This window comes from Rutidosis leptorrhynchoides, chromosome 9 (assembly GCF_046630445.1).
Source record: "Rutidosis leptorrhynchoides isolate AG116_Rl617_1_P2 chromosome 9, CSIRO_AGI_Rlap_v1, whole genome shotgun sequence".
Taxonomy (NCBI): domain Eukaryota; kingdom Viridiplantae; phylum Streptophyta; class Magnoliopsida; order Asterales; family Asteraceae; genus Rutidosis; species Rutidosis leptorrhynchoides.
Window position 1 is genome coordinate 172,659,666 of NC_092341.1, and position 11,614 is coordinate 172,671,279.

Here is an 11,614-nt window from a genome sequence, read left to right on the forward strand (position 1 = left end):
CTTTTAATGTCAGCGTAGCTCTTTTGTCGACTTTGGGCGGTTTTCAACCGTTGTTGAATTTGGATGATCTTCTCGGTAGTTTCTTGTATAATCTTCGGACCCGTAATCTGTCTATCCCCCACTTCACTTCAACAAATCGGAGACCTGCACTTTCTACCATAAAGTGCTTCAAACGGCACCATCTCAATGCTTGAATGGTAGCTGTTGTTGTAGGAAAATTCTGCTAACGGTAGATGTCGATCCCAACTGTTTCCGAAATCAATAACACATGCTCGTAGCATGTCTTCAAGCATTTGTATCCTCCTTTCACTCTGCCCATCAGTTTGTGGATGATAGGCAGTACTCATGTCTAGACGAGTTCCTAATGCTTGTTGTAATGTCTGCCAGAATCTTGAAATAAATCTGCCATCCCTATCAGAGATAATAGAGATTGGTATTAAATGTCTGGAGACGACTTCCTTCAAATACAGTCGTGCTAACTTCTCCATCTTGTCATCTTCTCTTATTGGCAGGAAGTGTGCTGATTTGGTGAGACGATCAACTATTACCCAAATAGTATCAAAACCACTTGCAGTCCTTGGCAATTTAGTGATGAAATCTATGGTAATATTTTCCCATTTCCATTCCGGGATTTCGGGTTGTTGAAGTAGACCTGATGGTTTCTGATGCTCAGCTTTGACCTTAGAACACGTCAAACATTCTCCTACGTATTTAGCAACATCGGCTTTCATACCCGGCCACCAAAAATATTTCTTGAGATCCTTGTACATCTTCCCCGTTCCAGGATGTATTGAGTATCTGGTTTTATGAGCTTCTCTAAGTACCATTTCTCTCATATCTCCAAATTTTGGTACCCAAATCCTTTCAGCCCTATACCGGGTTCCGTCTTCCCGAATATTAAGATGCTTCTCCGATCCTTTGGGTATTTCATCCTTTAAATTTCCCTCTTTTAAAACTCCTTGTTGCGCCTCCTTTATTTGAGTAGTAAGGTTATTATGAATCATTATATTCATAGATTTTACTCGAATGGGTTCTCTGTCCTTCCTGCTCAAGGCATCGGCTACCACATTTGCCTTCCCCGGGTGGTAACGAATCTCAAAGTCGTAATCATTCAATAATTCAATCCACCTACGCTGCCTCTTATTCAGTTGTTTCTGATTAAATATGTGTTGAAGACTTTTGTGGTCGGTATATATAATACTTTTGACCCCATATAAGTAGTGCCTCCAAGTCTTTAATTCAAAAACAACCGCGCCTAATTCCAAATCATGCGTCGTATAATTTTGTTCGTGAATCTTCAATTGTCTAGACGCATAAGCAATTACCTTCGTTTGTTGCATTAATACACAACCGAGACCTTGCTTTGATGCGTCACAATAAATCACAAAATCATCATTCCCTTCAGGCAATGACAATATAGGTGCCGTAGTTAGCTTTTTCTTCAATAACTGAAACGCTTTCTCTTGTTCATCATTCCATTCAAATTTCTTCCCTTTATGCGTTAATGCAGTCAAGGGTTTTGCTATTCTGGAAAAGTCTTGGATGAACCTTCTGTAGTAACCAGCTAGTCCTAAAAACTGGCGTATGTGTTTCGGAGTTTTCGGGGTTTCCCACTTTTCAACAGTTTCTATCTTTGCCGGATCCACCTTAATACCTTCTTTGTTCACTATGTGACCGAGGAATTGAACTTCTTCCAACCAAAATGCACACTTTGAAAACTTAGCGTACAATTCTTCCTTCCTCAATACTTCTAACACCTTTCTCAAATGTTCACCGTGTTCTTGGTCATTCTTTGAGTAAATAAGTATGTCATCAATGAAAACAATGACCAACTTGTCAAGGTATGGTCCACACACTCGGTTCATAAGGTCCATGAACACAGCTGGTGCATTAGTTAAACCAAACGGCATGACCATAAACTCGTAATGACCGTAACGTGTTCTGAAAGCAGTCTTTGGAATATCATCTTCTTTCACCCGCATTTGATGATACCCGGAACGTAAGTCAATCTTTGAATAAACAGACGAGCCTTGTAGTTGATCAAATAAGTCGTCGATTCTCGGTAGTGGGTAGCGGTTCTTGATGGTAAGTTTGTTCAACTCTCGGTAGTCGATACACAACCTGAATGTACCATCTTTCTTCTTGACAAACAAAACAGGAGCTCCCCACGGTGATGTGCTTGGTCGAATGAAACCACGCTTTAAAAGTTCTTGTAATTGGCTTTGCAGTTCTTTCATCTCGCTGGGTGTGAGTCTGTAAGGAGCACGAGCTATTGGTGTAGCTCCTGGTACAAGATATATTTGAAATTCAACGGATCGATGTGGGGGTAATCCCGGTAATTCTTTCGGAAATACATCGGGAAATTCTTTTGCAATGGGAACATCATTGATGCTCTTTTCTTCAGTTTGTACTTTCTCAACGTGTGCTAGAACAGCATAGCAACCTTTTCTTATTAGTTTTTGTGCCTTCAAATTACTAATAAGATGTAGCTTCGTGTTGCCCTTTTCTCCGTACACCATTAAGGGTTTTCCTTTTTCTCGTATAATGCGAATTGCATTTTTGTAACAAACGATTTCTGCTTTCACTTCTTTCAACCAGTCCATACCGATTATCACATCAAAACTCCCTAACTCTACTGGTATCAAATCAATCTTAAATATTTCGCTAACCAGTTTAATTTCTCGATTCCGACATATATTATCTGCTGAAATTAATTTACCATTTGCTAATTCGAGTAAAAATTTACTATCCAAAGGCGTCAATGGACAACTTAATTTAGCACAAAAATCTCTACTCATATAGCTTCTATCCTCACCCGAATCAAATAAAACGTAAGAAGATTTATTGTCAATAAGAAACGTATCAGTAACAAGCTCCGGGTCTTCCTGTGCCTCTGCCGCATTAATATTGAAAACTCTTCCGCGGCCTTGTCCATTTGTGTTCTCCTGGTTCGGGCAATTTCTAATAATGTGGCCCGGTTTTTCACATTTATAACAAACTACATTGGCATAACTTGCTCCGACATTACTCGTTCAGACACCATTTGTTCCTTTCGTTTTGATTAACCCCTGGTCCGTAGACCTCACACTTCGCCGCGCTATGACCATTTCTTTTACACTTGTTGCAAAATTTGGTGCAGAACCCCGAGTGATACTTTTCACACCTTTGGCATAGCTGCTTCTGATTGTTGTTATTGTTGCGGTTATTATTATTGTTGGGATGATTGTTGTAGTTGCTGCTGTTGTTGTTGTTGTTGTTGTTGTTGTTGTTGTTGTTGTTGGGCCGTTTGTTGTAGTTGCGATTAATGTTGCGATTGTTGGGATAATTGTTGCGATTATTGTTGTAATTGCTATTGTTGTTGTATTGGTGATTCTTATCACCGTTTTCCTCCCACTTTCTTTTGACTTGCTTCATATTGGCCTCTTCAGCAGTCTGTTCTTTAATTCTTTCTTCAATCTGGTTCACTAGTTTGTGAGCCATTCTACATGCCTGTTGTATGGAGGCGGGCTCGTGTGAACGTATATCTTCTTGGATTCTTTCCGGTAATCCTTTCACAAACGCGTCGATCTTCTCTTCCTCATCTTCGAATGCTCCCGGACACAATAGGCACAATTCTGTGAATCGTCTTTCGTACGTGGTAATATCAAATCCTTGGGTTCGTAACCCTCTAAGTTCTGTCTTGAGCTTATTGACCTCGGTTCTGGGACGGTACTTCTCGTTCATCAAGTGCTTGAATGCTGACCACGGTAGTGCGTACGCATCGTCTTGTCCCACTTGCTCTAGATAGGTATTCCACCATGTTAACGCAGAACCTGTGAAGGTATGCGTAGCGTACTTCACTTTGTCCTCTTCAGTACACTTACTTATGCCAAACACCGATTCGACCTTCTCGGTCCACCGTTTCAATCCGATCGGTCCTTCAGTTCCATCAAATTCTAAAGGTTTGCAGGCAGTGAATTCATTGTAGGTGCATCCTACACGATTTTCTGTACTGCTAGATCCAAGGTTATTGTTGGTATGTAGCGCAGCCTGTACTGCGGCTATGTTTGAAGCTAGAAAAGTACGGAATTCCTCTTCATTCATATTCACGGTGTGTCGAGTAGTCGGTGCCATTTCCTTCAAAATAGTCAAATGGAACAAGTTAATCATACAGAATATTAAGAGTAGTTAATAGTATTTCGTAGCATAATATGAACTCATTTATAAAAGCTTTTACTTCATATTAGTGTTTTATAAGTTTAAATTCGGGTAGTACCTACCCGTTAAGTTCATACTTAGTAGCTAATATACAATTCAACTACTACAATTCTATATGAAAAACTGATTATAATAATATTTCGCGTTCAAACTTTTATACAATATTTTACAAACTTACAATACCGCTTATTTTACATAAAGCATGAAATATATCACACAATAACTTTGATACAAGATAGTTGTGAAGATAATTCTAGCTAGTACACAAGTCGTTCAGCAAAGGCAATAAAGACACGTAATTCATACGTCCAGAAACAAGTCATGCATTCTGGTTTTACTAGGACTACTTCCCATCCTTGGTCTTGTGGAACATAACTGTTATGGCCGTTGATAAGACAGCGTGTTGTAACGTTGTCAAAGGGACGAGGGTTACGTAATGTCCAACAGTCCCGTAACAATCTAAAAACCTCATTTCTTACCCCAATTACCGACTCCGTCACTTGTGGAAACGTTTTGTTTAATAGTTGTAGGCCGATGTTCTTGTTCTCACTTTGGTGAGAAGCGAACATTACTAATCAGTAAGAATAACATGCTTCTTTATGTTGCATGTTAGCCGCTTTTTTCTAAATCACGAAGTCCAATATTCGGATATATTGAGTCAAAATAATTTCTTAACCCATTGCGTAAAATAGCATTTGGGTTCCCCGCAATATATGCGTCAAAGTAAACACATCGTAACTTATGGATTTCCCAATGTGATATCCCCCATCTTTCGAACGAAAGCCTTTTATAAACCAAGGCATTCTTGGAACGTTCTTCGAATGTCTTACAAACTGATCTCGCCTTAAATAGTTGTGCCGAAGAATTCTGACCGACTCTAGACAAGATTTCATCAATCATGTCTCCGGGTAGGTCTCTTAAAATATTGGGTTGTCTATCCATTTTGTGTTTTTATACTGTAAAATAGACAAGAGTTAGATTCATAAAAAAAATACTTATTAATACAAGCAATTTTTACATATATCATAAAGCATAAGCACACTATATTACATATATTACATCACACGAATACAACTATCTTATTCCGACTCGCTTGTTTCTTCTTCTTCGGTTTTGGTTCGTTTTGCCAAGTTTCTAGGGATATATGATGTTCCCCTAATACGAGCCGTCATTTTCCACATTGGTTTAGAAAAACCTGGTGGTTTAGAGGTTTCCGGGTCATTGTTACAACTTAAGGACTTCGGGGGTTGACGATACATATAAAGTTCATCGAGGTTGGAATTAGATTTCTCTATTTTTATGCCCTTTCCCTTATTATTTTCTTTTGCCTTTTTAAATTCAGTTGGGGTAATTTCTATAACATCATCGGAATTCTCGTCAGAATCCGATTCATCGGAGAATTGGTAATCCTCCCAATATTTTGCTTCCTTAGCGGAAACACCATTGACCATAATTAACCTTGGTCGGTTGGTTGAGGATTTTCTTTTACTCAACCGTTTTATTATTTCCCCCACCGGTTCTATTTCTTCATCCGGTTCCGATTCTTCTTCCGGTTCCGATTCTTCTTCTGGTTCCGACTCTTCTTCCGGTTCCTCTTAGGGAACTTGTGAATCAGTCCACGAATCATTCCAATTTACATTTGACTCTTCATTATTATTAGGTGAGTCAATGGGACTTGTTCTAGAGGTAGACATCTATCACATAATATCAAACGCGTTAAGAGATTAATATATCACATAATATTCACATGTTAAAAATATATAGTTTCCAACAAAATTTGTTAGGCAATCATTTTTCAAGTAAACACGGTCGAAGTCCACACTCACTAATGCATCCTAACAAACTCGATAAGACACACTAATGCAAAATTCTGGTTCTCTAAGACTAACGCTCGGATACCAACTGAAATGTCCCGTTCTTATTGATTAAAAACGTTCCATATTAATTGATTTCGTTGCGAGGTTTTGACCTCTATATGAGACGTTTTTCAAAGACTGCATTCATTTTAAAACAAACCATAACCTTTATTTCATCAATAAAGGTTTAAAAAGCTTTACGTAGATTATCAAATAATGATAATCTAAAATATCCTGTTTACACACGACCATTACATAATGGTTTACAATACAAATATGTTACAACAAAATAAGTTTCTTGAATGCAGTTTTTACACAATATCATACAAGCATGGACTCCAAATCTCGTCCTTATTTAAGTATACGACAGCGGAAGCTCTTAATAATCACCTGAGAATAAACATGCTTAAAACGTCAACAAAAATGTTGGTGAGTTATAGGTTTAACCTATATATATCAAATCGTAACAATAGACCACAAGATTTCATATTTCAATACACATCCCATACATAGAGATAAAAATCATTCATATGGTGAACACCTGGTAACCGACATTAACAAGATGCATATATAAGAATATCCCCATCATTCCGGGACACCCTTCGGATATGATATAAATTTCGAAGTACTAAAGCATCCGGTACTTTGGATGGGGTTTGTTAGGCCCAATAGATCTATCTTTAGGATTCGCGTCAATTAGGGTGTCTGTTCCCTAATTCTTTGATTACCAGACTTAATAAAAAGGGGCATATTCGATTTCGATAATTTAACCATAGAATGTAGTTTCACGTACTTGTGTCTATTTTGTAAATCATTTATAAAACCTGCATGTATTCTCATCCCAAAAATATTAGATTTTAAAAGTGGGACTATAACTCACTTTCACAGATTTTTACTTCGTCGGGAAGTAAGACTTGGCCACTGGTTGATTCACGAACCTATAACAATATATACATATATATCAAAGTATGTTCAAAATATATTTACAACACTTTTAATATATTTTGATGTTTTAAGTTTATTAAGTCAGCTGTCCTCGTTAGTAACCTACAACTAGTTGTCCACAGTTAGATGTACAGAAATAAATCGATAAATATTATCTTGAATCAATCCACGACCCAGTGTATACGTATCTCAGTATTGATCACAACTCAAACTATATATATTTTGGAATCAACCTCAACCCTGTATAGCTAACTCCAACATTCACATATAGAGTGTCTATGGTTGTTCCGAAATATATATAGATGTGTCGACATGATAGGTCGAAACATTGTATACGTGTCTATGGTATCTCAAGATTACATAATATACAATACAAGTTGATTAAGTTATGGTTGGAATAGATTTGTTACCAATTTTCACGTAGCTAAAATGAGAAAAATTATCCAATCTTGTTTTACCCATAACTTCTTCATTTTAAATCCCTTTTGAGTGAATCAAATTGCTATGGTTTCATATTGAACTCTATTTTATGAATCTAAACAGAAAAAGTATAGGTTTATAGTCGAAAAAATAAGTTACAAGTCGTTTTTGTAAAGGTAGTCATTTCAGTCGAAAGAACGACGTCTAGATGACCATTTTAGAAAACATACTTCCACTTTGAGTTTAACCATAATTTTTGGATATAGTTTCATGTTCATAATAAAAATCATTTTCTCAGAATAACAACTTTTAAATCAAATTTTATCATAGATTTTAATTAACTAACCCAAAACAGCCCGCGGTGTTACTACGACGGCGTAAATCCGGTTTTACGGTGTTTTTCGTGTTTCCAGGTTTTAAATCATTAAGTTAGCATATCATATAGATATAGAACATGTGTTTAGTTGATTTTAAAAGTCAAGTTAGAAGGATTAACTTTTGTTTGCGAAGAAGTTTAGAATTAACTAAACTATGTTCTAGTGATTTAAAGTTTAAACCTTCGAATAAGATAGCTTTATATGTATGAATCGAATGATGTTATGAACATCATTACTACCTTAAGTTCCTTGGATAAACCTACTGGAAAAGAGAAAAATGGATCTAGCTTCAACGGATCCTTGGATGGCTCGAAGTTCTTAAAGCAGAATCATGACACGAAAACAAGTTCAAGTAAGATCATCACTTGAAATAAGATTGTTATAACTATAGAAATTGAACCAAAGTTTGAATATGATTATTACCTTGTATTAGAATGATAACCTACTGTAAGAAACAAAGATTTCTTGAGGTTGGATGATCACCTTACAAGATTGGAAGTGAGCTAGCAAACTTGAAAGTATTCTTGATTTTATGTAACTAGAACTTATAGAATTTATGAAGAACACTTAGAACTTGAAGATAGAACTTGAGAGAGATAAATTAGATGAAGAAAATTGAAGAATGAAAGTGTTTGTAGGTGTTTTTGGTCGTTGGTGTATGGATTAGATATAAAGGATATGTAATTTTGTTTTCATGTAAATAAGTCATGAATGATTACTCATATTTTTGTAATTTTATGAGATATTTCATGCTAGTTGCCAAATGATGGTTCCCACATGTGTTAGGTGACTCACATGGCCTGCTAAGAGCTAATCATTGGAGTGTATATACCAATAGTACATACATCTAAAAGCTGTGTATTGTACAAGTATGAATACAGGTGCATACGAGTAGAATTGTTGATGAAACTGAACGAGGATGTAATTGTAAGCATTTTTGTTAAGTAGAAGTATTTTGATAAGTGTATTGAAGTCGTTCAAAAGTGTATAAATACATATTAAAACACTACATGTATATACATTTTAACTGAGTCGTTAAGTCATCGTTAGTCGTTACATGTAAGTGTTATTTTGAAACCTTTAGGTTAACGATCTTGTTAAATGTTGTTAACCCAATGTTTATAATATCAAATGAGATTTTAAATTATTATATTATCATGATATTATCATGTATGAATATCTCTTAATATGATATATATACATTAAATGTCTTTACAACGATAATCGTTACATATATGTCTCGTTTAAAAATCATTAAGTTAGTAGTCTTGTTTTTACATATGTAGTTCATTGTTAATATACTTAATGATATGTTTACTTATCATAGTATCATGTTAACTATATATATATCCATATATATGTCATCATATAGTTTTTACAAGTTTTAACGTTCGTGAATCACCGGTCAACTTGGGTGGTCAATTGTCTATATGAAACATATTTCAATTAATCAAGTCTTAACAAGTTTGATTGCTTAACATGTTGGAAACATTTAATCATGTAAATATCAATCTCAATTACTATACATAAACATGGAAAAGTTCGGGTCACTACAGGATCCCCTTGTCTCACGCCTTTCTGTAAACCAAATTCTTTTGTTGGGGACCCGTTCACCAAAATTGAGATAGAAGCGGATGAGAGGCATGCGTATATCCATTTTCGCCAACGATGACCAAACCCCATTAGTTCCATGATTTCCATAAGAAAGTCCCAGCTAATACTATCAAACACCTTCTCGAAATCGACTTTAAAGAGGAAGCCTTTTCTTTTAGTTACCTTGACATCATGAAGTACCTCGTTTGCAATTAACACGCCATCGAGAATATAACGGTTTTTAATATATGCACTTTGCTCAAAACCGATGACTAAGGATATAACCCTTTGAAGCCTTTTAGTCAAAACTTTTGATAATATTTTATAAAGGCAGCCGATTAAACTAATTGGTCTATAATCCCCGAATCCTAGTGGGTCATTCTTTTTTCGTATTAGCGCGACAAAGGAAGAATTACAACCTTTAGAAATTTCCCCAACCTCCCAAAAATGAGTAAACACGGTAAGAAGATCCTCTTTTATTACGTCCCAATATGTTGTAAAAAATTTCATATTAAAACCGTCGGGCCCCGGGGCCTTTTCACCCCCACAATCTTTAATGGCATCATGAATTTCAGAAAGTGTAAATGGAAACTCAAGGCTTGCTTCCTCGTCGTTGTTGAGCCATTTTTCCAATGGACCACGAATTTTGAAGGTTCGTTCATTTGTGTTGCTAAAATGATTTTTGAAGTGTGTAAAGGCGGCTAACTTGATTTCTTTCGGGTTTTCCGTCCATAAACCGTTTAAATTGACACCCCTAATGTTATTTTTGTTTTACCTTCTTTTAATACACGAGTGAAAATACTTGCTGTTTTCATCCCAATCTATTACCCATTTGATCCTAGCTTTTTGCTTCAATATGGCCGCTTTTTCTTTATCTTTAAGAACCCACTTTTTTCTCTAATTCAACCACGAAGCAATCTCTACATCCAAGAGGTCACGAGTCCTAATGAGGTTTTCCCATTCGGAAATTTCTTTGTGAAGAGTGTCGATTTCAACGTTTAAACTGTTGAATTTTGGGTTGCACTTTTCCTTCAATACCACTTTGACATTCTTTAGCTTGTCACGAAAAACACAATCTGCCCTTGGATTTCGAATGATAGCACCCCACGCTTCTTTGATCAGATCACCACTTTTCTCATCCTCGAACCAATTGTTAAAGATCCTAGTCGGTTTCGGGCCAAAATCATTGTTCGAGTCTTTCAAAATGATGTGGCAATGGTCGGAGTAATCTATATCAAGAGTTCACGCGGTAATTCCCTCCCATGATGAATAACATGATTCCGAGACCAAGAACCTGTCAAGTTTACTATATTTTAATCCATCGTCACTGATCCTTGTAAACTTCATGCCTCCCAGTGGGATTTCAATAAGATTCGCCTTATTTATAAAATCGTCGAACATCTTTGCTCTATTTTCGATGAATTCACAATTTTTCCTTTCTGTTCTTTTTCTTACTTCATTAAAATCACCGCAAATAATCCAATCATCAACATCTACCTGCATAATATTATCAAGACTTTCCCATAGTTTTTGTTTCAATGCATAATTATGCGGCCCGTAAACATTTAATATGATAAATTCTACCATTTTGCCCGCCCAACGACCACGTATCCCTAAGAAAAATTCTCTTTCGACCACCCCGGAAACACAAAATCTAGAAGGGTCCCATATCATTATTGACCCGCCCGATAGACCCACCGATGGTTTACAAATATATTCGAAGTTTTTATTACCCCATAAATATTCAATCATAAAATCAGTAACACGTTTCCTTTTTTATTCTTGAATGGTGAAGATGTCCGGATTATGAAAATGAATTAAATTCTTTATCCATTTAAATTTTTCTTTTTCAAGTTTCCCGAGCCCACGTACATTTAAAGAAATTATCTTCATTTTAATAAATAAAATTAATAAGAAGAAAACGAAATGGGAGATAGAGTTACTTCCCTGACGGTGGCCCGATCCATTCAGGCCCGATCCATTCAAGCCCGAATTCTTTTAATCCCATGCTACCATTTGAAAGTGCTTGTTCATTGCTAGAAGTTGGTTTACGTAGAGGCTTGATCTTAGATGTATTATGAACATGAACCAGAATGGGATCAGTAACATCACCCAGATTAGGATCAGTAACGTCACCTTTTTCCTTAACATGAACATGAGTAACATAACTCGTACCACCTGACCCACCTCCCGGTTTGGGATCAGTACATCAGCCTTATCCTGAAC